At 30.5% G+C, this 24,955-nt stretch overlaps 1 long non-coding RNA gene across 1 annotated transcript in view; it reads left to right on the top strand.

Annotated features, from left to right (window-relative positions):
• The window catches only part of LOC126841001 (uncharacterized), a 143,853-nt gene extending 122,258 nt beyond the window's left edge, over positions 1–21,595 (top strand). Inside the window, exon 3 of the long non-coding RNA XR_007686131.1 lies at positions 21,533–21,595. This is a non-coding gene — a long non-coding RNA (uncharacterized LOC126841001). The remainder of the gene's footprint in view (positions 1–21,532) is intronic.
• Positions 21,596–24,955: the final 3,360 nt, after the last annotated feature.

Below are 24,955 nucleotides of genomic sequence, written 5' to 3'. Positions count from 1 at the left end.
TATATTTATAAATAAATTTATATATATATTATACATAAATCCCGTCGTGGTGGCAGTGGTATATATTGTTTAAAACCAGTAAAACCACTGTTAAGCCCGGTGATAAATAATATATACCTGCAATGTATCACCGCACAGCTCGGCGGACAGCCCCATACATAATCCCACGTACCTACCTATAATAATATCATATTGTGTGTATGTGTTTCCACAAAAACCAATGCGGACCATTGCGTCACACGGTTAGGTCATGACTCATGGTAATATTTGTAATAATAAATACATTTAAAACAAAATTTAATTAAAAAAATTCACGCGATATTAACTTAAATTTTGTTGTCATATTGTCTATTTAAAAAATATAAATATTATTATGTACCATAATATTATGTTCTTTCTCACGCGACTCGTCAAGCGACCAGACCAGACATTATTATTATTTTTATGATAGTCTGAAGGTGAGCAGTATCCGGCAATATTTATTTAAGTCGGAAGCCAAAAGTTTATTTGATGATTAAACTATATCATATTTTGTAAAACACAGATGTTGATCATAGATAATAGCAGTTCAATTTTAACTATGGTTTAATAATATCGGTGCTCGATAAATTAATTAGTATCTACTAATGATCGTCATTTGAGTAATCGACCCTAAATTAATGCATCGAGTTAGGATAAGAAATTGCCGGTCTAAAGGAATCATTCCTTAATGGCTGCAGAGGCAATAACTGCAAAGGCTGTTTACACAAATCTATTTGATAGATTCGTAAAATACAACGAGATAACTTTTTGAAAATCTTGTAGATTTAAATCAAACAAAGCTTATATTTAAACAAAATTCAAGACCACACATACACACGCTAAATCATAGTTTCTATAGTAGGCTACCAAGAATGCAATGTTTTATTCAAAAGTATAAAATTTGTTTTACATTTTCATCATTATAAATTACACTTAAATACTTTAAATGTTATTATCCTATTAAAAATTACTTCCCTCACGGGCCACGCTATTATAGTATAATGCAATACCCACCCACTAAAATAATCGATTATCAATAATTCCTTGCATTTATATATATATAAACATAATAAGGTCGATTGGCGTGTGTAAAGTAAATTGTTAAAACATTTTTTTTTTACTTTCGCAGAATACATCATTTAGTACAAAATTGTTTTGAAGTTAATCCATTGTACGTTTAATTTTTATTTGATTAATGCTTTTTATTTTATTTACATGACTCTAGCAAAAACTTGAGCAACGCTTAAGTGATTACATTATATAGTAAAGAAAAAAATATTTTATAATTTTATTTCTATATTTTACACGAGTATTTGCAGTAATTATCATAATATTTTACCTTCAACAGTTGTGCACAACTCGCCAAAATAAAACCACTATTTTCATGGAGTTAATTTAAAAACGGATGTGGCCCATTCGGTTTTTCAATGGCCTTACATGCATTAATATAGGAGTTACTAATAAAGTACTATAACGTTACTGTGAAATACATATAATTTTCAACACGTAATAGGCGCATTATTATTTTTTTTAATGCTTTTTAATGGACAGTTGTTGTGTATGATAGGTTACTCGGATAATTATAGGGCATACATAGATTTTTATAGATTTTTTTTTATAGCGAACGTGCGGTAGTGAATATATAGGTATTATAATAGAAATAGCGGTAATATTATTACTACTAGGTATATAATATTTTATTTATGTAAAAATAGAATTTTAAAAATAAAGTTTTTTCTTTAAAAATAACTGTCCACCGATTACCGGTAACTGGTAAGTAACATAATAGTTATTAATGTTAGTTAATTATTGTATTATGATGAATAATATATATTATTATTATACCTAGTAGTCGTAGTCGAACAACTATTTCGATATTTTGTTACTTGGATACATTGAAAATTACCTGGGAAAATCATTATTACATTATACTCTCTGATAAACGGCATAGGTCTGCTTTATAATAAATAGTATACATTTTTTGGAAATGGGGGAGGGGGAGTGCGTTTAATATTGGAATGTTTTGCGCGTAATTATGTAAATGCTTTTTATTTAGTATAATATAGTTAATAACAGTTAAAATTAGTAATGTAGTTATAGTAATTAATATAGTTAAAACTTAAAATTAGTTAATAACGGAGTTTTATTCCAATTTGTCAGCTGCTAATACACTTTTTATTGTGATTAATGGAAACGCTAAAGGGTTTTTTTAAAGACGGACAAAATATAATAAAAATTGTTCTGGAATACATTTAAAAGTAATTGAGTATATTGTGTTCTCTGTACGGCATCTAAAATCTGGGGTTTTCTTTGGTTATCAGAAAATTGTCAAGTAAGTTAAAAAAAAAACATTAAAAGTAAATTACACTGTCGATAACTTATTTAATAATTCAGCCTTTCAGGCTTCATAGAGGATACGTTAAAGTTGAGCTTACAATAATAAAATAAAAAATGTGAAATCATTTTCGTGGAGTTTCTAGTATTAATGACTTAGAGATTTCTATACAATTCTACTCCTTTTAATATGGAGCATTTGTAAAATGCCTTTATTTACAGTTATCCCGGTTTGTTGTTGTTCTTATATAATATTATTCTTTTGAGTCTTCTTTGTCGCGGTGTTACATAATCAACGGTGACATACTCAAGAAAACGGTCTGTGTTGTCTCTTCCGTGCTTAGTAGTAGGACACAACAAGTATTATACTTGTCGGCAGGTCGACAATCTATACAAGCCATAGTATAGATGTTAGTTAGTTCATCTCTTTGTTGTTACTCTATGTTTACACAACAGCTTTCCTATGCGAGTCCAATGGCGTTTGTCTTGGGCATTTCGCCGACGGGTATCCATTACACGGCGCGGAGGCAAATTCCCAAGTCAAGTCCAAGTGTGACCGGACATGATAATATTATTATTATTATTATTATTGTACTTGTCGTGCGCGCGTTACACAACATAATATTTTATAGAAACGCTTCCCGGTGTGTATATCTGTATTTCGTGTCCAAAGGACGATTTATTCCGTCCAATTGCTCGTTAGGTATATATATATATATAATACACGGAGAGTAACAAATCGTGATCGGCCACAATTGCAATCGTCTACGGTCAATGTGTATGTATATAAATATGTGTGTGTGTGTATGCGCTGGCGGAAAAACGATTGCCGGTCGTAAAAGGCCAATAAAAGCCCGACAACTGTCCGATTTGTCTGCCCCGGTCCTGTGACGTCCTCACCCCGCGGGACTCCGGGATAGAGCTTTCGGGAAAGCCGGGAGAGGCCGTTTGTATATTATTGCCGGGAGAGCAGCGCCGAGGAGGAATATAGTGCAATAGAGAGGCGTATGGCGGCCAATACGAGTCCCCGAGGTGCAGTCTTCTGGCAATATCCTAGCACCGCACACTTGTATGTAATATGTATATGTATACAAGCCCGGAGTGAGACAGCAGCCGGCGGCGGCGGCTTCCCAATAATAAACTCCTTTCGGACGACAGCTATATATATTCGTTCGGGTGTGGTGTCCGGAAAATCGTGACGCAAACTATATACGAGGGGTTATATTGCGTTTATCAAATATTTAGAAACGACGCCGTACAGGATTAAGATAAACCGTTGGCAAAACTATGGATCGTGCGACCCGAGCTACATATACACACTATACCGCGTAAGAATACGGAGCCTATTGTTCTCATTTGGCACCCACTTAAAGAAAACTTTTATAATATACTACATGTTAACACTTGGCGCAAAAAAAAAAAAATGTTTATTTTCAACCACCACTCAAAAAATTAATCTTTATTGTACAAAAAAAGTACACTAAAATTTGGGGTCGTTAAAGTTTAACAGGTCGCTCAACGCGATATAAATTTTAAGCGTTTTTCATTAGTTCACACATTTATTTGTCTTAGGGCCCCTGGATACCGACCTTTTTTAAAGAGTTTTGTATAGGCAATATTTAAGAAAAAAGTGCTTTTTAATAAATGTCGACCACGTCAATTAATTTACCGGTTAATTTGTATAAGCTTCGTTGTATTATTTTTAATTTAAATCATTTTGTCTATTAGTAAAAGCCATTTTAGTTAATGTAATAGTACATTTTTTGTCCATCGCACAGGCTGAACCAGTGAATGCGATAAGTAATCTGAAAACAGATTTCAATTCTTCATGCGGTTTACTGGAGATCGGTCAGCGTACTTTTTTTTATATTTTATTTTTAAATTTACACTTATATGTGTAAATTTACATGCATTTTTAATACATGATATAATCTAAAATTGTATACAATTTATAGTATTTTATAAACTAAAATAGTTTTGCATACTTAACATTTTACTAAAATATTGAAATAGCTAAAAACTAAACATTTTTATCATTTACTGTACAGGTACTATTAAATAACATTCATTCATTCGTTAATTTTTATAAACAAATCTATATTTTTTTGCAATCTGAAATTGTATGTCTGTGATTTTCAGCCGCTTGAAGTAGGTATATGGTGGTATTTGCTCTTTTGCGTTGGTTAAGCAATCATTTAAAGTAGTCATGAGTGTAGTCAAGCTTGTCGAGGAATCCGGATAGGTTGTCGGTAAAATGTTATTTTTATAAAAACTGTAATGTGTAATTTTTTACATTTTAATATTGTTTTATATTGGTATACATATATTTTATTTGCTGTCGTAAACTCAAGAAAAAAGAAATATAATTCCGGATTTGCTTAGTAGATAAATAACAAGATGAGAGCGAACGCGTTTTGGTTTACCGTTAATACGTCTTTATTATACTTGTCTCAAAATAGTTTTTAAATAATTGTATCTACTCGTTTCAATTTTTATACTTCACATACATTTATCCTGTAAGCTGTATATTTAAGAATCAACCTATCTGACCTGTTTGAAGTGAATTAATAATTAATAACAATATATATATAATATTATGTTTTAGTTACCAGCGGCTTGTATTGCTGTAACGTGAAATAAAAACTATTGTTACTTTTTTCGACTGCAAAATTAGTTAAAGAATTTTTTTCTTCAGTTTTTCTGCGTGTAGGATCCCGTTTGTGTACACTAAGTATATTTACGGCCGTCTGTAAATTACAAGGTTTTAATAAAGAATACAAAAAAATATATATATCATAATTCTATCTATCCTATCTTGGCTCTGATAATTATGTTGCGTTGGTGTACAAAATAATATACAAGTATATAATAATGGTCCATAGACTTTTATTTTTTTTAACTGCCGGGATTTAATATTATTTATTACACTCGGTAGTCGCTACATTAACAATGTATAGCTCAAAAGTCACGCAATACCCAAGACAGGTTAGGTTATATATTAAATATGAATATATAAACTCAATATATAATTTTTTTGGTCAATATAGTTATAAAATAATATGATATACCATTTTGAAGACGCCAAGAATCGTTGTATTGTAACTTAATGTGGCCTTACACGCCAATAATAGAGCAACCATTCGAATAAAATTTGATGCTTATACTTTTGAGTTTTACACAACTTAAATAGATATTCTGAAAATGTGTGCCACAGCTACTAAAGTATATGAATAGCCGGTCATGGCTATTTCTGTTTTGTTGTTTTGTAAATTTTAACTAGTCATTAACATTTGTTTTTCACAACACCTTTGGTTTTTTTTTTAAATATAGTTTTATGTTTTTTAACATACACACACACAATTAACCGTCATCACATCGACCAAATAATTAGCATAATATGGTGAAAACACATATTCTCATATTAACTGTTGTCCTCCTTTTATTTAATGGGAAATCGATAAAACTTTTGACGGGCTCGTTGAATATGGTTTACCGACATGATTTGTTAAAAAAAATGCCAATACATAGGCGTCGAGGTACAGTGGGGACGGAGTATTGAAGAGGTGGGTTGGTGGGGTCTATATGAATTATTACAATGGAAAGTGATAAAATCATAATTGTCCGGCCGTCCGTCTATAATAAATGGTTGCCATAGCTCCCCGTATCATTAAATACCTGTTGACTGTCGATTCACTGACACGTGGCAACCTAGAAATTGCCTACGGTCAAAATGTAATTCCCCTTTTTGGGGGGGCTACCTTGATAAAAAAAAATACACCTTTGGGCTAATTTTCGGACCTTAAAACTTCAGCGAAAAAAGCAACTTTCCACCCCCTTTAGGAGAAAGGGTTTATGATATATTTTTGGCTTGTCAACGTTTTTTGGTAGTACTATGTTCTAACGAATATTCCATACAAATTTAGAACTAATTCGACTAGTTTTAAAGAGGTCATGTAGCGCAGTAACTTTAAATTAAAAAATATGTACGTTTTCGGGGTGTTTTCTGGATTTCAAAGGGGTAGGGCTGAACTTATTTTTTGTACGATTTCTGATCAATAGAAATTCTCCAGTCTTCGTGAAGAAATCGGTTCAGCGATTCAAAAATAAAAACATATCATTTTACCTAAATTAAAACAAATACACTCTCAGCTAACAGTTAAATAATTAATTTATAAAACAAACTCTGATTAGAAACTCTAAGATTAACTTTCTTTTAACCACGAAACACGCTAGTAACATATTATTCGAAGTGGTTTTCTGTTCAAAAATAATATAATTATAGAAAATAAATAATTATAGTAATTAAAATAGATTAAATAAAAAGTTATAGTTTTTTATCAGTTTTTTTTTAAAGTAATTTTCAACTACAAATACGTTTTTTTTATGCATACAATAATTATTGTATGTTATCTGTGTTTAAAATAACATAAACATTTTGTTCAATTACATAATTTATATTATACTTAAGTAAGCGTGTCGACTTCACTCGCAAACGACCAAAAACTTCAAAGCTAACGGTAATAAGATATTATTTTGATTAAAGCACCATTTATAATCAGGGTTGGTTGTAGCCATAATGATGATTTTTTTTTTTTTTTAGTGGGTATTAATTTTCGCTTATAAATTATTTGTAATAGGCGTATAAAGTATATTATTAACACTATAAATTCAGGTTTTCACACATCGTCCCAAAATATTTTAATATATTATGTTATTAATAATAAGTACAAATGAGTGTGTGGTGGCTGTACCACAAGGTATTTTTTTTTTCCAAGTAGAACATGAATAATTCATTCAGAACCATAATTTATTGTCGGCCATGATGATCATCCGCACGAAGAGCAAACGTGTGTATATCGGTATACATATACACGATTTGAGATGCCAAAATAATAAAATAAAAAGTTTATACAATATAATAACAGCATGTGTTGTTATCTGGATCACGTTGAATCGGTGCGCTTGTTTTTTAAACGCACAGTCGAGTCCGGTTGGTAATAATTAAAACAGAAATAATAATTAATTTTTTTATAATCGATTGTGTATAACATCACACGGTATAGCTGTTATACCGGCACTAGGTGGACTTAAGCTTGTTGTTTCGGATGCCGTCGTGGATACCCTTAAACTAATTATACGCCTCCTCACACGTGTACCTCAAACTAATCCAAACTTTGTAAATATAATCTATATATATATATATATATATATATATTATTATTATTATTAGCGGCTCGTTCCACCACATAAACTCTTATTGATCAAAACAACAATCCTCATCACCAAGTCAAAAGGTATATCACTGTTTTCGACTTTCTGGAAAATATAATCAAATTTTAAATTTTGCATACAGAATACCTAAAAACATTTGTAACTCGAAAAGTAAGTGAACAAATTTGTTTCTTATTCTTTGCTCTATCAAAATCAACGGGATCGGCAAGCCAAATCTTCACTATCCGTGTTGATCTATTCAAATTCTCTGTTTTTAACATCTCTCACCTTTTGTTCGGTCTACTTCTACCACTCAATTGGTCAATACTATAAATCATTTCACTATATTCGTTCTTTTAACATGTCCAAATCAATGTCTCTTAATATTTGTCTTGTTATTGGATCATCTTCTAAGCTACCGTTGGAATATATTCATACACTGCGGTTCCATAGTACCTATAATGTTACCTACTAGGAACAAGACGTTTAAATATGCAAGTTTAGTAGAGTAATGCCAAAGAAGAACATAATATAGTTTTGTATTTTTATATTCAACGCGATTACGCTATTATTGTAGATGATTTTATTTTTGTTGCTTATTTAACTCGACTAGAGATAAGATCACCACAACGCGGTTAAATTAAGTCATTATCCGGCAGCTCCGACTGAAAATAATATAATGCGGTGTGAACAAAACCGTATCGTTAGTTTCCGTATGAACAATATGTTATTATGATATTACGGCCATTAATAAGCCACGGTTGTGTTTCTTCTTTGGGATTTTAACGTGTAGGTCTTAAACCACAAATACATTAATGCCTGTGATGCAGTCTTTAAATGATCAATTATCTAAAAACAAAAAACAAAAACACTTAACAGATTTGAATATTTATTTTTATTTATTTCCCTGTGTTTGAGCGTTAAATTACATGCGCTTTTCTAATTTAATAATATGATGTTCTTATTTTTTTAATTAGAAGCCACACCGTAAAAAAATTTGTTTGGTTATTAGTTCTTACACGATCGATAATACTTGGGCAAAACAAATCAATTCAATACATTTTGGAGAAATGAACAAAAAACCTATTTTGGACATTTCAATTACAGTTTTTACCGTTTTGTGTGTTTAGAAACACTTAACGACAGCGGTTTTCATATTGTTACTATAAACACGCTCAAGTATGGACCTAACAAACGTGTTTTAGGCAGTTTTAATAATTATGTAGAAAATGTATTGCCACAAGGAAAAAGCTATGCAGTTGGATCTACAAGAATTATGGCATTTAATACCATATTATACCTAGTTGGAATAGATAAATTAGACAAACTAAATATAGGTATAGTTACTCTATTTAGTTTATTCAAAGGACAAAATTGCCAAGAACATAATTGGTCATAATTAATTTATTGTGTCCCAATATTAACCATAATTATAATAGATCAAACTATGTACTTTTTCCCCTAACACGTTTCATTTCTCTGTGAACGTGTTTTCTTACTAGCTCCTTTTCAAAATGGTAGTACTTTGTGTGGAAAAAAAAGGAAATTTATTGTGTTATTTAATCGAGTTACTTAAAATTTCCTCTACGCTACAGGTACTCAAAAGTGTAAAGGCTAAATGGTCCGTAGCGCTTTTCCCTAAGACATTTGCGTTCTATTACCCAGTGGCTTATATTATAGTCTATTATAGCCATGTACAATGTAACAAAAGGCTTTTGCATTTTTCTTCGCTATTTCATACAGTAATATATTATATTAATTGTATGTGTTAATTCATTTTTTTTAATTTTGAAAATTTCCATTAAAATTTAATTATTATAATAAGTAACTACGTAACATTATGTATCAACACATTGTCGTAAGTTTTAATCATTATGGTAATTATCTAATAAAAATGATATTACAGTTTTTTATTCACAGTTTAAATAATAATCACAATTACAATAGAATTATTATTGTTTTTTTAGATATCCTATTCCCGTTGGAAAATGTGTGTTACATTTTACTATAGTGTCTACTATCATAATAAGACCTTGTTATAAAAAAAAAACATAGTAAGAGTAGGATACAAATTTAAAAACCCATTCTAATCTTTAAATGGGTCAATTTATAATCTTAATTTTCTATATAATGCAATCCAATGTATTATAACATATTTTGATATGTAATTGAACCGTTTATTTTCACTTGTCATAGCTGTTATATAGCTGTGATCACTTGTTGATTCGGAAACACATCTTAAAATCATTGTAATTATTTCATGGTAAATAAACGATTAATTATTCAATATCAAAAACTAAACGGTAATATAAAAAAGGGGTTTTTTTCCAAACGTATAAAACTATACTAATAGGTGTAATTAGATGTAATCCGGTTTGAACCATCGAAATGTACGTAGATCTTATAAAAGCATAAGATAAACACCTTAATAAGTTAGATTATACTAACATTTTAAAAACTTGTCTATCGTGTATGCTTATTACTGTAATGTTTATTATGTACCTACCTATTTAAATTCTAAAATGCACCATAATGTGCATCGAGTATTATGTTTAGCTTAAATATACAGCCTCGCTGTTATTTGCTATTTACTAAACTAAGAAAAATTAGCATTGATGTATGTTTAGGTATCCACGTTGTTTGTTAAATTACAAGTAATTTACATTTTTTTTTGTACTTTTTCACTAAGTGAAGGCACGTTTATAATTTGTTGGCGCACAACTGGTTTCCAATTACATGTAAAAACTCTAAACAGATAGTGCGTTCTAATAACTTGAGTAAACCAGTCAAAAATTAAAATATGCTATTTTAAATTAAAATTCTTCAGTATTTTTGATAAACAACACGATTGAATCCGGTAATTTTTGTTTGGAATTTTTTTTTTTGCGCGCTATATTAAATAACATGTTATTTTTAAATATTAAAACTCATTTAGTGTTAGTATTCTGAACACATAATTGCGCTGGCGTTCATGTTGATCAATCCAATATTATTAGTGGTAGTAATTTTTTTTTTATCTTGACTAGTCGATCCGATGAAATTGCGTTTTTAATGCAAATAACGGCTGAAAAAATAATATATATATATATATATATATATATCAATATATTATATATCGTGATATAATATATTGTGGAAAATAAAACGGTGGCGAGTTAGACGGACATTATAGTTAAGAATGGGCAAAATTGTGTTATAAGATTATAAGATTTTATATTCGTGATGCTCAAAAATAATACACACTAACGCGTTCAAATGAGTTTCACGATATAGGCTGCAATGTCGACATATATTTTGTACACACTAGATAATCTAGTCAGCGTTCTGAGTGTCTATATATAAATATGTATAATATACTGAATTATGTACAATGGATGTGAGCGTTTAAATGTATTCATTTCAATGTCGCTTTCACGAGGCGTGTGCACTTAGTACATATTTTAAATCCTCTTGTCTTGAGTGTAAGACCCAAGTATATTATAATATACATTTATTGTAACGTCTCCGGAGAACAGTGGCAGAATAGTAGAAGCATTCTGAAGCACCGGTCCGCGTGCGTTAACAATTAAGACAGGCATAGTGTAAGACAAAGACAAGATAATAATAATGTACAAACAGTATATAAATAAACATTTATATATTTATTGTATTTTACAAGAGAATACGCGGTTACTTATTTATAGACCGCATAGGCGCTATATATAAGAAGCTAAACGGGGGAGATTTATTGTCTAGACCTTTACACCGAATTAATTTTGAAGTGTATAATATTTTCTCGCTCAACCCGTCCGGTATAATTTGTCGAGCATAAACCATTTATCCAAGTGGTAGAAACAACGTGGTTTAAGTGTCGCGTTGTCATAGTTTATCACATAAGTGCAACATCTCATCATAGACTTGGAGATATCCGTTTTATTTATAACACGAATAATTATGTATAATTATTATGTTTATTTTGAAAATTATTTAATTAAAATATATTATTTAAATTTATTCTTTCTTAATGCCGTTTATATTATTAATTTATTATACTACAATCAAAACTAGAGAAAACACCGCACATGGCAAGGAGAGCATAACATTATAGAAATTAGTGATGATGAGATTTTGATTTGGATAGAATATATTTAACGAAAAATGTAAAAACATAAATAACGACAAGTAAAATAATAATTACGGTAACATTTTTATATTAATTGTACAATTCAGTAATAGATTAAGATTTAAGACTTATAAATAGTATATGTTACTTGTTGTCCATCTTTGACGACTGCTATTGCTTATTATCATATACAATTTAGTATCAAAATTAAAATCCTTGATGAGTAACACATTATTATGTAGCGGTAGATCAATTGACTATCTGAAAAAAATAAAACCATATTTTTCAAGTTTTTAGTAAACTAAATTGCATAATTATTATACTTACGTCTTACATACAAACATGAGTAATTAAAACAATTAAAATTATATATAATCTTTAAGAATGTATCTGTTAATTTTTTATTACAACAGTGATAGCTATGGCATAATAATAATATTATATTAATTGCCCAATTATTAGACTACACTAAAAATTCAAAATCATGCCTTGGTTGTTTGAAACGGTAATACTCTAATAATTTACCTTTTTTTTTGAGGGGAGAGGGTAGTTATTATAATTTTTCAAATTTTGTTTAACATCATATTTTAATGTGTATATGATTTGCATTTATAAAAGGTTTTTCCTGTAGTGATAACAACAAAATTATAAAATATAAACACTACAATCCTGAAAAGCAATTATTTTTCGCTCTAGTATAGATCATCCTACGGCTTACCTAACCAACAAATTAGACAAAATTAATAAAAACCAAGAAAAAATAGGGGAATAAATATAGAAATATTTACAAGAAAAAGGGAACATGCATATACCTCGATACATTTTTATATGGACTTAAAGAAAAATGCAAGAGTTTAAACAAAGCTTTTTTGCTTTTTCCCTTAAATATAACTTTGATTTGCTTCGTTGAACAACTCGTTATAATAATATGCGATAAAAGATAAAATTTAAGTCATCTGGTTTTATTGATGGGGGGGAAATGACTTCTCTTAAGTAGTCAACGCTAACAAAAATATCATATTGTGTATTGGCCGGTCACCACTCTGACGACATTGTGCTGCGGCAATGCATACAAGTATACATTGTAAACACTTGTCGCGTTATATAATTAAACTTCAAGTGCGGTTGTTGTGATACATTTTTATCGTCTAGAAACTGGTACTCGTATAACGTAAACGACACCACGGTAACAATAATATTTTATTTCTATTGCGGTTATGCTGTTAAAACATAACGCCCTAATATTATAATAATGAAGGCCCGTACTTGCACGCGACTCTCGACTATAATTGTTATTATTACATAAAAAATATAGCGCGTAAATCGTACCTCCGGAAAAAAAAAATTGTTATACAATATAAAACAATAATTTTACCCAAGTCGAGGACCCCCACAGAAGAATAAACGGTTTGTTAGATATAATATATGAAAATAAGGTAAAACAAACTCGGCTCCTGAAAATGGCCCGGGTAGGCAACCAAACAGCCAATAAACATGATCTTATTGTGGAGAGACCGGGTCGTGAATAATGTGCGCCATCTGGTGACACGGTCTTAATGGCCTGGAAACAAAAATTATGAGTGTAATAAAATTGCACACCGGTAGAGAGCAAATTCTACAGCTGCTGTAATGGCCGGTAGTAAAACACGGAAATCGTCTAAAGTGAGAAAAAATGGTTGTATTAAAAAAAAAAAAAATAATAGATAATATATAAGACGACGGTATACACAACTGCAGTGCTAATCACTCCGATCGTTAATAATAATTTGTAAAAAAAAACAACCTATTAAAACCGGTCGTGTTAAAAAAATAATTACAGCGTTTTTTGAATTTTGATCTGAAACAACGGATAATAATAATTAACAACTTAGACATTAAGCTAAAACACATGTTTTAGTAATACAAAATTGCAAATACAGGAACAAGAATTATATACCGGACGGTTCCAAGGGCGGAGCGAGTGGATCTACCGAGTTGTCTTTTAATGTTTATAAATATTTTCTCAGTCAATGTTAAAGTTCTCAATTATTATTTGTTGTTTCAGGTCAAAATTTAAAAAAATCTTAAAACTATAGTTAGAAACAAGTCAAATAACGATAGCTCCACTTATGAGTGTCGCCTTCAATGTTTTTTTTTTTTATAAATTACAGTATACCAAAACAATAACAGTTAGCAAACGTTTTCTAATTTTGGATATGTTAACATTTGACCTGAGATCACAAAAAATGTACTAAAAAAAATAATGGTTAAAATATTTGTCTGTTTCGATAAGTATCGAAAAGTTAACGATTACAATCATTTATGGTTAAATACTTAAATAATTATTAATACTGCAGTCTGTAACCGCCAAACCATAACTGATCCATCTGATGTAAGACACTAATTTTCTCAGGAATATTATGAAAATTAAATTTTTCCTATACTTTTAGGTAGGTACATATTTTACTATATTTTTCAATACTTAGAACATTTTTTCCTTCTTCCCTTTTATATAAACAAAGTATGGACTTTATGTGATAATTATAAAGAGAAATTTAATATCTTTATAAAGTTATCGCAAACGGACAGATAGATGAAAATTAAAAATTTAAGCGCTATAATTTTTTAAAATTGTTTGTCTACATATACGCCTAGTCTTATGTATAATTTTACAAAATACATATTTCGGGTTTTGTGATAAGCCGAGAGCACACCTACAATAAATGATCTTTAGGCATATATTATTTTGAGAGTTTTTCAAAACTCGATTTTGGCGGTTTATACCTAACCTAACCATTGTGGGGGTATCGCGATCTGGCCGGTTAATAGGCCATTAAAATCCGGCTCGTGTGCGACCAAGAGATGGCGGCACGGGTGTCATCCCACTGTATTTTATGGGCTTTTTTTGTTGTTGTTTGTATCACGGTCTCGGCACAGCAGCAACAGCAGCAGAGTGTAAGTACATATATTTTTATGGTTTGTTTGGGTCGGTCGCCGAGCACAATGACTGCCGCCGCCGCCGCACATAACCATAGAATTTTATGTGCCTCCTCACCACTTTATTTTCATATATATATATATACATGTATAATATTATATAGTTGTCCGAGGTCGGGGATTTTCATGTGCCACGCGTCTCGCACATAATAATAATGATAATAACAATAATCGTAAAACGGTTATGGTACCGTTTAGATGATCGTTACTAATTTAATCGCGCAGGACGATGTACTAACTGCATATCATAATAATGTATTTTATTTTATAGGTAGTGACGGTATTGTTTTATTGTTGTCGGTTACAAAGACAAACCCATTAACCTTCACCTCTGCGCCTTAGCCTCAAGACGATCCGCACCGCACTGACCTACTCCAAACCAGTTTTCTGTCAAAAAAAAAAACAAACAATAAAAAACACTCTAACTACTTTGTCCAAACGCACAGTGTAACTAAATATTATTTTATAATTCGCTACACAAAAACGTCTTCCGGGGAAAGCTTTTGAAAATAATTAAAATGATTACAATACTAAATTGATTTTAATATAGCGATTGAGAGGATTGAAAGGGATTTTGATAAGCCACATATTTCTATAGTGCCTATATCTTTTTGAAATGTTAGATGTCAATAGATGATTTTAAAGTTCCAAACTACACGTAGTATACTGTATGTGCGCACTGAGTTAACAAAATTTAACATTTTATAAACACAAACATTATAATTCTGATTTTACAAAAATTTTTTTAGGAACCTTCAACTCTTTTATAATAGAATTCTTTGACAAGTCTATCGTGGTTGAAAGTCGTTTAAACTTAATTGTGCTTTCTGTTGTTGTTTTTTTTAATAAAAAAAGTAAAAATTCAACTCTGTTTCCTACATAACCTAATAATATATCCAAAAAAAGACCCATAACTTTTTATAAAATTGAAATCGGACCATCCTAAATAGTCGAAATTGTTTAAGGCGTTTGGTCTAAACCGTAAAATCTTATATAACTGACAATTTTTTAAAACCCATTCAAATGGTAGATCATTGTTTGACCCTTTAAAACTGTTAACTACCATTAATAATAACATTCTAACAAGCAGTTGGTTTTCTAGAAAACTAGTTTTTAAAAAAAAAATATTTTTTACAAATAATAAATGAATAATTTACAGGTATTATGTAAAAACAAAAAAGGAGTGTCGGCTCAATTTACATCATTCCTTTTAAGGACCAACATAAAACATATATTGTACTTAATTATCCGCCTATGTACCTAAAAATAATTCATTAACTCTAAAACAAAAAAAAGTATTGCTTGAGCAGTTATATGACATCAATGTAATTCATTTTTTTTTCGCCGAAAAAATTATAAAAGGTGGCGCGTGGCCTGTGGTGTGCACATGCATTTTAAATTGGAAGAAAGGCTTAAAAAACAAAAGATATAATTCCAAAAGAGCTTTTTTGTACGCACCCTTTCTGTATAATTTTAAACGCCAATTATGCGAACAAACAAACCACCTGGGTACGCATACTATATTTTGCACTCAGTTGTAATTATTTTTAACCATTAAAAAATGACCATATTTTACTGTACAATTAGCTTAATCAAATATGCTGGCCAACAATTTTTGGGGAGGCAGAAACATTGACTATATTATATAATATAATATTGTTAAAACCTTACACGCTCTGTAGGTACATTAGGGAAATGAGTATTTTACTATTTTATCTATGATAATATTATTTAGACTTAAGCTACACAATACATACACAAAAAAAAACCCAAAAAATGTATTTTCATTCTGGTTTTATTAATTTGGCAGCTTTTGTGTTGTTTAATATTGTTGTTATTTTATATTGATGACGACTATTGTTAATAATATTGCTATACACATTATTTTATTACGTTATTCAAATGACTGCTTATGTCACATTCGTCGATTGCAATTGACACAAACGTTACAAAAAATTGTTTTGGTGGCATATTTCAACATATTATTTATAAATAATTCAAGATCATTTTGATCATTTCAGAATACCATTTGCCAGAAGGTTGTCAAGAGAAAAAAAAAACCTTTATTTTTTGGTAAACATCTCAACGGTTCCACACTAAAAACGGGTAACCTTGTTTGATGATTAGCATATTATGTATAATTACAGGTTTTCCGATGGTTTTTCAATTAAATACATTTACCTACCGAACCATAATAGGCTCGATCGGTAATCAATCAAAAGCAACAGCAGAACATAAATTATACAATATGGTTGAAATCAGTTAGCGGTATTTTATTATGATTTATGGGCATTTTTTTTTTTATCTCATCGTGGGAGCAATAATCGAGAATTTTCGGATGTGACGCCCATCTATCTATATAATATAATATTGGATTACCACGGTAAGTAAAAAAAAAAATAACTCTACATTTTTAATCACGTTTTAGCCGCGAGGGCGCGATTCGATTGTAATTCGTTTTTAAATGGAGGAAAAAAAACTCACTCAGTTGAATGAGAAAAGATTTATACGGCCAACGTCCACGATATTATTATTATTTTTTTTTTTTTATTTAAATTATAATATATCAGGATACATATTATTTTCCGGTAGTCCGGAGCCCTTGCAGATACACTTCATTATGCGTTTACCATAGTGTGATATATAAAAATATACTAAACAATATTGTCCATTTTTTCATCAGTAGATTACAAAATGCATAATTATTTTAAAACACGATTGAAATATATTATAAATGTGTGGGAATTGTGTTTAAGATAAAATATAGGCCAGAAATATTGTATAATTTAGATACTTGATGTCTATATAGTAATTTAAATTAATTTTGACTTACCATTATTAATGTATATAGGTCCTTTCGTGCTGATTTAATAATCTATGTCGGTTGACAAAACTGTAAAAGCTGCATGCTAATAAAATAAAGATTATCTATAACTGTATTGTTAGTGGATAGTATTGCATTTTATCAACGTTCAAATGATATTGAAAAATTAGATACCAATATTATGGTATTAAATACAGGTAATTGTATTTTAATTTACATAAATGCCAATAATGATTACCCAATTTAAATCGATATTAATTCAAGATAGTCGTTCAAAATAAAATACTAAGTAATTATTATATTTTATAATAAGGCAATTAAGATGATCTAATTTAACGTTATTCAGTCGAGGTATTTTGATTTTTTTTAAATTTATGTTAAGCATGCGACCGAAGCGACTTAACAATGTTTTTTTTTTTTGCATTCACTTTTAGTTGCCGAAACACATTTATATACAATGTAAATAACACCACTTAATGAGTATAATAATAAATTATAGATTTTTATTTCAAAGGGTTTTGCATAAATTAATTCCTCGGAAACCATGCGACAGGAACTTGGGTTTGGCTGCCTTTGTAATTATTATTGTCTAAAGCGCCAGCTCACGCGTTATATATTTTAATTGTTTTTTTCATTTTTATGTATTAGCGAGGAATTGCGATTTTTGCCGAATGCTCTACCCACGCGGGTAAACGACAAATTTCTGTTGCACGTGAACGAACCTCGGCTTCGTGGGAAGACGGCAGTGTGAACGCATGCGATTCCTCGCCACGTCTTACACGTGTGTCCTATTTGTACACGCCCCTCTATGGCTGCATAAAACGGTCATATTTTGTAAAAAAAAAAAGAAGAAAAGAAAAAACCCCGTCGTCTCATCGGTAAAAATAGTATGATTTATTTTCCATTGCAGTCATATCAGACTTATCGAAATGAGTCCATATTTATAAAAGATGCTAACTACGGTAGGAAATATCAGTCAGTATCTATGAGCATATTGTGGGCAAAGTCTTAAAGTGTTGTCAATTCCTTTAAAGGCTCCCTAAAAACGTCGACAACCAATTTGGCGTGATCCCAAAATGTAAGATTTTATTTCCAACCGAACTCGCCAGAGGAGAATGAAGGGTTCGAAGGACCTTCCCAAGCTTCTCCCTTTAGCTACTCGCGCCGCCTATTTATAATACAACGACATTAGTTAATAACCTTGTATCATCTTTTCCCCAAAAAAAATGATGAAAATCCGATCACGCTACAAGAGGCGTGTAACTTCTAATAAAAAATGTCATACGCTAAAAACTATAATAAAAAATATAAAGTAATCTAAAAATTAAAAATAAGTGGTCGTGATCGAAACTTGTTAGAATAATATATTACACATAGTCAAAGACTGCCTATAGTTTGCCCCTTAATCAATGTCTACGACTAGAGAGAGCTCTTACTTATTATCATACTCAATAGTGTTAATGTAAATACATATTAACACATTATGTTGTACTGTTATAATTTATTTTATAATCTAATAATAATAATATAAAAAAAAAATGTCCAATTTTATAATATAGTGACAATAATTTAGATATACCTACATGGAAATATGTTAATCTGCTTCTTGAAATTAAAAAAAAAAAACTAGTTTTCTAATATTATACATACATGAACATTCCGACAGACGGCTATCTTAATTGAGCGATTTGCCTCTTTTGACCTCTATGTATTCTAGGTCTGAGACTTATTAAAGGCTAAAACTATATTCAGTGTTGTTTATGTGTGTGTATACTGGACATATTTTAATAAATATCCTTATTTTTCTCGCATTATATCATATATCATTATATTTTCGATATATATATATATATATATATATATATGTATATTTTTTACCCGCTTAGTCTAGATACAATATTTTATTTATTACCCTTTTAACTGGTTTTCGTATTAAATGTTTTAACACGAAATAAATCTAATTAAACCGTTTCGAAAACCACACACGCGACCAACTGTGTATGTACATCAGTGTATGTATTACACGTATGGCGGCTAAATTTACATAACTAGATTTTGTATTTGCGTCACTGAAAAATAGTCAAGATGTAAATATAATAATTTTATTTTATACGTTTCCCCGAGTATTGGAGTCGTATTTTATTGGCCTCATACACAGTTGATGCTAGTAGGTAGGTATAAATAGTATAACAGCTACTTTAAAATTGTCCCAAGATGATTCCGCAAAGACTTGTCGCACTAAACGGCTACGCTATGTTAGCTGTGATAATAATAATAATAAATGATTTATCGCAGGATGTACAAACGAGTGTACCTACACCGATCGGAATACCTTTTTGGATATAGGCGCGGTAAGAGCAAAAATCAAAGATAGATAGAGAGAGAGAGGTTTATGAATTTCGTGCAAGATTTCTAATGGACGGTATGAGTAATATGTGCGTATCCCATTGTGATGCAATCCGCGGGGACAACAGCGAGTGAAAGTGTCGCAGGTGAGCGCACCGCACCGCACAGTGTAAAGTGTATACCTATAAGTATAATATTGTTAAACCTATATCCAATATACATATTATATATATATATACAGGTACGTAGTGAAGGGTCTCCGCGGTCTGAGGTAAGAGAAGAAGAAATCCTTGTCCCTTTTTGCCGTGCACATTGTTTGGAGGCAGTTATTTTTTTCGCCTCTCGCCATAACGTATTTCTATTATTATTATAATTTTTTTTTTATATTTTGCCATGGCCGATACCGTCGTCCATCCTCGTTGTGTGTGTGTGTTCTCCTCGGCCGAGGCCATTATTCATCGACACCCGGTCGTAAATAATGCCGGTATAGGATGAATGACGTGACAATTTCCCCCACCCCCCTCCTCCTCCTCCAATCCCTCGAGTTGAGTGTAAAATATAATAATAATAATATGTACGCGTGTACCTTACACAATGTTGTGTGCATGTAGACACTGAAAAAAAATTGTTTTTAAAAAAAAATAGTGGAAAGAAAACCGCAAATACATATTATTGTACAAGTCCGTACAGCCAAGACACCGTGTGTGATTTATCGTGCGCAAGTCGAGTGTTGGTCACACATTCGCTTTTGACTAATTACTGTTCGCCGGAGATGCGTGTAGATAAATTATTTATGCTGCGCCGCCGTCCGGACAATAATTATTATAAAAAATTTACATAAATAAATATATATACATATATATTCTTTACAAGAACCACGACGCCGAAGAAAAAACAATTATTTTACAATATACAAAAAGTATAGTTTTTTGTATGTAGAATGTACCCAAAATAATTAAAAATTGAGTATACTAAGTTTACTAGAAATTATGTGAAAAAAAATAGTTAAAAGGTAACATAAGAGCTTACACAATATTAGACATGATAATATATTTTTTTAAAGGAGCTATAATGGCTAAGGCCACTGATTTTAAAATATGCCGACAACGAATGGGTGATAAAACCTATTCAAGTTAAGTATAAAGACACCGGATTAATATTTATATATATTTTTACATATATTATTTATAATTCACATAGACAAAATGTAACTTCAAGCAATAATCTATCGGAAAAAATGTTTAATAGTTAAATTTCATGTAACAGAAAACAAAAATGATCTATAAACAAGTTATTAACATTAGATAAATTAAATCAACCCATTAAATGATAATAAATTTTGGCAAAGTTAAAAAGTTTTCGTTAAAAAAATGTACCAAAAAAATAGTTTTTTGTGTCTCCTGATAAAAACAAAATTTTAAATTGGCCTTCGTTTTAATATAAGCGCCTCAACTATGTAAAAATTACAAAAAAATACATGAACAATTTTTTTTATACTGCATTGGGCCACAATAAAATACTTTTCATTTATGCATAAACATAACAAGGTTGAAGATGAACCCATAGCTATTGACGCAACGTGACATTTGCATTCGTTCATTCATTATCTGCAAAGTGTTAAAGCCGATTATTTATTATTAAGTTCAATGAACAACTCAAATATTATATTTTATGTATACTCTTATAGTCATGTTGACATAGATTTTGTTGTGTTACAGGCAAATTTCATAGTAGCAGTACATGATCTTCGTCTTTGCGGTAGAAAATCCAATCGATTCGTAAGTATAGAGTGATAAATTATAACCACTAACAATATAATGTTGTTACAAGTATATTAGTGTAGAAATTTTGGATAAGTTGGTTTGTTAAATTGTTAAATGATTGCTAACAAAAAACTGTAAAATATTAGTGTGGGACAGACGTTTGTTTTATTAAATGTTGACAATCATAGAAATTGCCGTTTCTGCGTTAGATATCATAGCAAAATAGTAACACTTGTCTAAAGTAAAAAAAAAAATTACGTTGGTAGTTCTAAGCTACTTGTAACTTTTCTTAGGTACAGTTAGTGCAATACTATAAGCAGTTATCCATAACTAGGGCTATGTAGGTACATGACTTTAAGACATACAAAAAAAATTTAAAAAAAATGTGTGCGTTTGTTGCTTGAATAATATTACATTTTCTGCATCGATATTTTTGTAGTTATAGATTTATCTACACTGAGATAATGGGTGATTTTTAGATTACTCAACATGTATAAATATCATGGCAATGTGTTAAAAACTATTTTTTGTTATTATAATATTAATTGTCATTGTTTTTTTTTTATTATTACATTAAAGTCCATTTAAACGTGATTTCTTGCCGCGTTAAACAGGTTACCGTGTACACACATTTTCACATTGCATACTAGTATAAATTTGTATAGTAAAATATGCACAAACCGTCGGTGCTATAACGCCAAGCCGCGTGGGAAATCTTTGGAAAATAATGAGTACTGCGCGCCGAGAAATAATTTATTGCAGTCTTAAACACAAAAATTTAAGATCATTAATAAATGCAATCATAGCATACCATCCATCGTTTTTATGTCATAATAAATAAATATTTGAAATTAGAAAAAACAAACAACATATTAAAATAATGTGTTATGAACATTAATTATCCAGATTATAATATTATAGTTAGCGGATTGCAGTTATACTAAGAAAAACAGTAAAACAAAAATATATATTTATAGAACTTTTAATAGGATTATTTAGTAATATAAGATAATACTATAACGCATTATTTAACCAAAAAAAAAAAAAAACAATTATTTTTATGTACAAGTAGTCTAAAAAATATATAATATTAATTAAACATCCTAAATTTGGTTGAGTAAATCATTACAAATTATTTTCCCGTCGGATATAATAACGCACATTGTAAATATTGCAATGTATAGCTATATAATAACCATACATACTGCGGTAATTCGCTATGATAATTTATAACCTTTATTCGGCAGCTCATTCGACAGTTTCGGATTGGAAATAATTTCACTATGAAATATAGTACCACGTTCGGAAATCCTTTGGTAAAAAGAAGACGGTAATATAAAACACCGGTCGTACATTATGGCAACGAGCAACGCATATAAAACCGTTATTAAATCAACGTCGACTTAACACGTGTAATGCCCGATGAGTTATCGTTGTTGGCGAATATTATATTATTATTATTATAATGTAAAGTATACGGCGAAAACCGATAGAATTTTTCAAACGGATTACTTTGCACAATTTATTTTCGTTCGCCAAAAAGGTTTTGATAGATTTTTTTTTTTTTGGAAATCGCATAATACCGTTGTAATATTTTGGAAAACAAAACAAATCTACAAATAAACTTCCGGACAATATAATAATAAGTTTCGTTGTAGGTACCTACTCGGAATTAATTAATAGACTAACATAAAATAACGACACGTATCGTTGTTAAGATGACGTCATACAGCCAATTTTCCAAAGTTATCTGTTATCCCCTATCCACCAAGGAGTTGGGTATCACGTACGCTTAACTAAATAATATGTTACATAAGTGCGGTAAGTATAGGTACCTATGTGATCCGTCAACCTTGGGCATCGTCCATCCGGCGATTGTGGCTGACTAGATGAGATTCCGGGGGGTAATGTCAAAAGAACAACTCGTGCGCCAATATTGTATAATAATAATTTTATTAATAAAACCAAACGCGGGTCGGATAAAGAAACCAGTTAGATGAAAATATTATAATATACTATTGTACAGCTGTAACCGAAACAGGGTCAGCCGAACGGCGACGGTGGTGTTCATTGTTTCAAACCCAGCTGTGCATCGCACATATACTCACAAAATATCGCACACACAAACACACTGCAGAGGACTATTCGTCTTTTACATAAATCATGAGATCCGCGTTTCTATCCGCCATCGCCGGTGTTGTTGCTGCTGCTGCCGTTCCTATAAAATTACACATATATAGTATATGTACCTATACCTAGCACAACCACCGCTTGTCGCCCGAGTAAAATGTATTCAAATTTCGGTAACTCATGCCTGTCACGTGCACGCTTAAGTACGTGAATGCTTAAGGTGCGGGGCCTGCGATGGGAGGGTGGTAACCCATTCGAAGAACCGTCATGACACAGCCATATAATATAGGTAGTAGGTACGGCCAAAGTCTCATAAAAAAAAAAAAAACACTATATATATATATATATATGTGCATACAAGAGAAGCTGTTGGCTATCACAATAATGTATTTTTCTATTTTTTGCCTTCAAATATATTTTAATGTATACAGTGTGTTTTTTTCCAAGTGAGCCACTCAATATCTCATAGGATTTAATTATTGGTGATTAAATTTTTTTTTGTGTAACACCTTCTAAAATAGTTATCCAAAACTGGTTACCGACCAGTCAAAATTGCTAGTACATTATTCACAATTTAAAAAGTTAATGAATTGTAATTCGTTACAATTTAAGTTTTAAAAGTTGCTATCAAAAAAAAAAAATAAGTTGTGAGGGAGTAAAAATAAAAAAAGTTGAACAAAATTGAGATCCCATTGTAAAAAAACATTATGAAAAAAAAAAATGTATATATTTTTCACATATTTTTTAATTACTCCCACTTGAACAGATTGACTTGTCTGTCAAATTTAATTTATTTTTAAACCCTCTAAGATGTTGAGTGGTTCACGATAAAATGATCACTAAACCGGTAACTGCGGTTATTACCACGTTATATATACCGGTAATACCGGTAACTGTCGATTACCCGGAATACGGAAAAAAGGGTTGACCGGTATTAAATGAAAATACCACCAGTTCTTCTAAAGGTAATAAGTAATAACAAATATGCATTGCATTTGCAGCGGTATAGCCGGACGATGGGAAAAGTATATTATATATGAATAATTAACAAATTACAATCGAAAATCAATTAATATATTATAATATGAATCAAAGTAACCTAAACCGGGCTAGTGAAAAAGTCAGAGGTAGGTACATAACATATTATTTGCATTGGAGTGTTAATGGTAAAATTGCAGTAGCAGTTTTATAGACCAACGACGTCGTAAATATATTTAATGTGATGCTTTTCAACAATACAAATAGCAA

The sequence above is a fragment of the Adelges cooleyi genome, unplaced genomic scaffold (assembly GCF_023614345.1).
Source record: "Adelges cooleyi isolate 19-005CV unplaced genomic scaffold, UGA_ACOO_1.1 ACOO_flye_CR_arks_rails_tigmint_CR_PRNA_376, whole genome shotgun sequence".
Classification (NCBI taxonomy): domain Eukaryota; kingdom Metazoa; phylum Arthropoda; class Insecta; order Hemiptera; family Adelgidae; genus Adelges; species Adelges cooleyi.
Note: the sequence above shows the minus strand (reverse complement) of the source record. Positions and strands in the feature narration are given on the sequence as shown.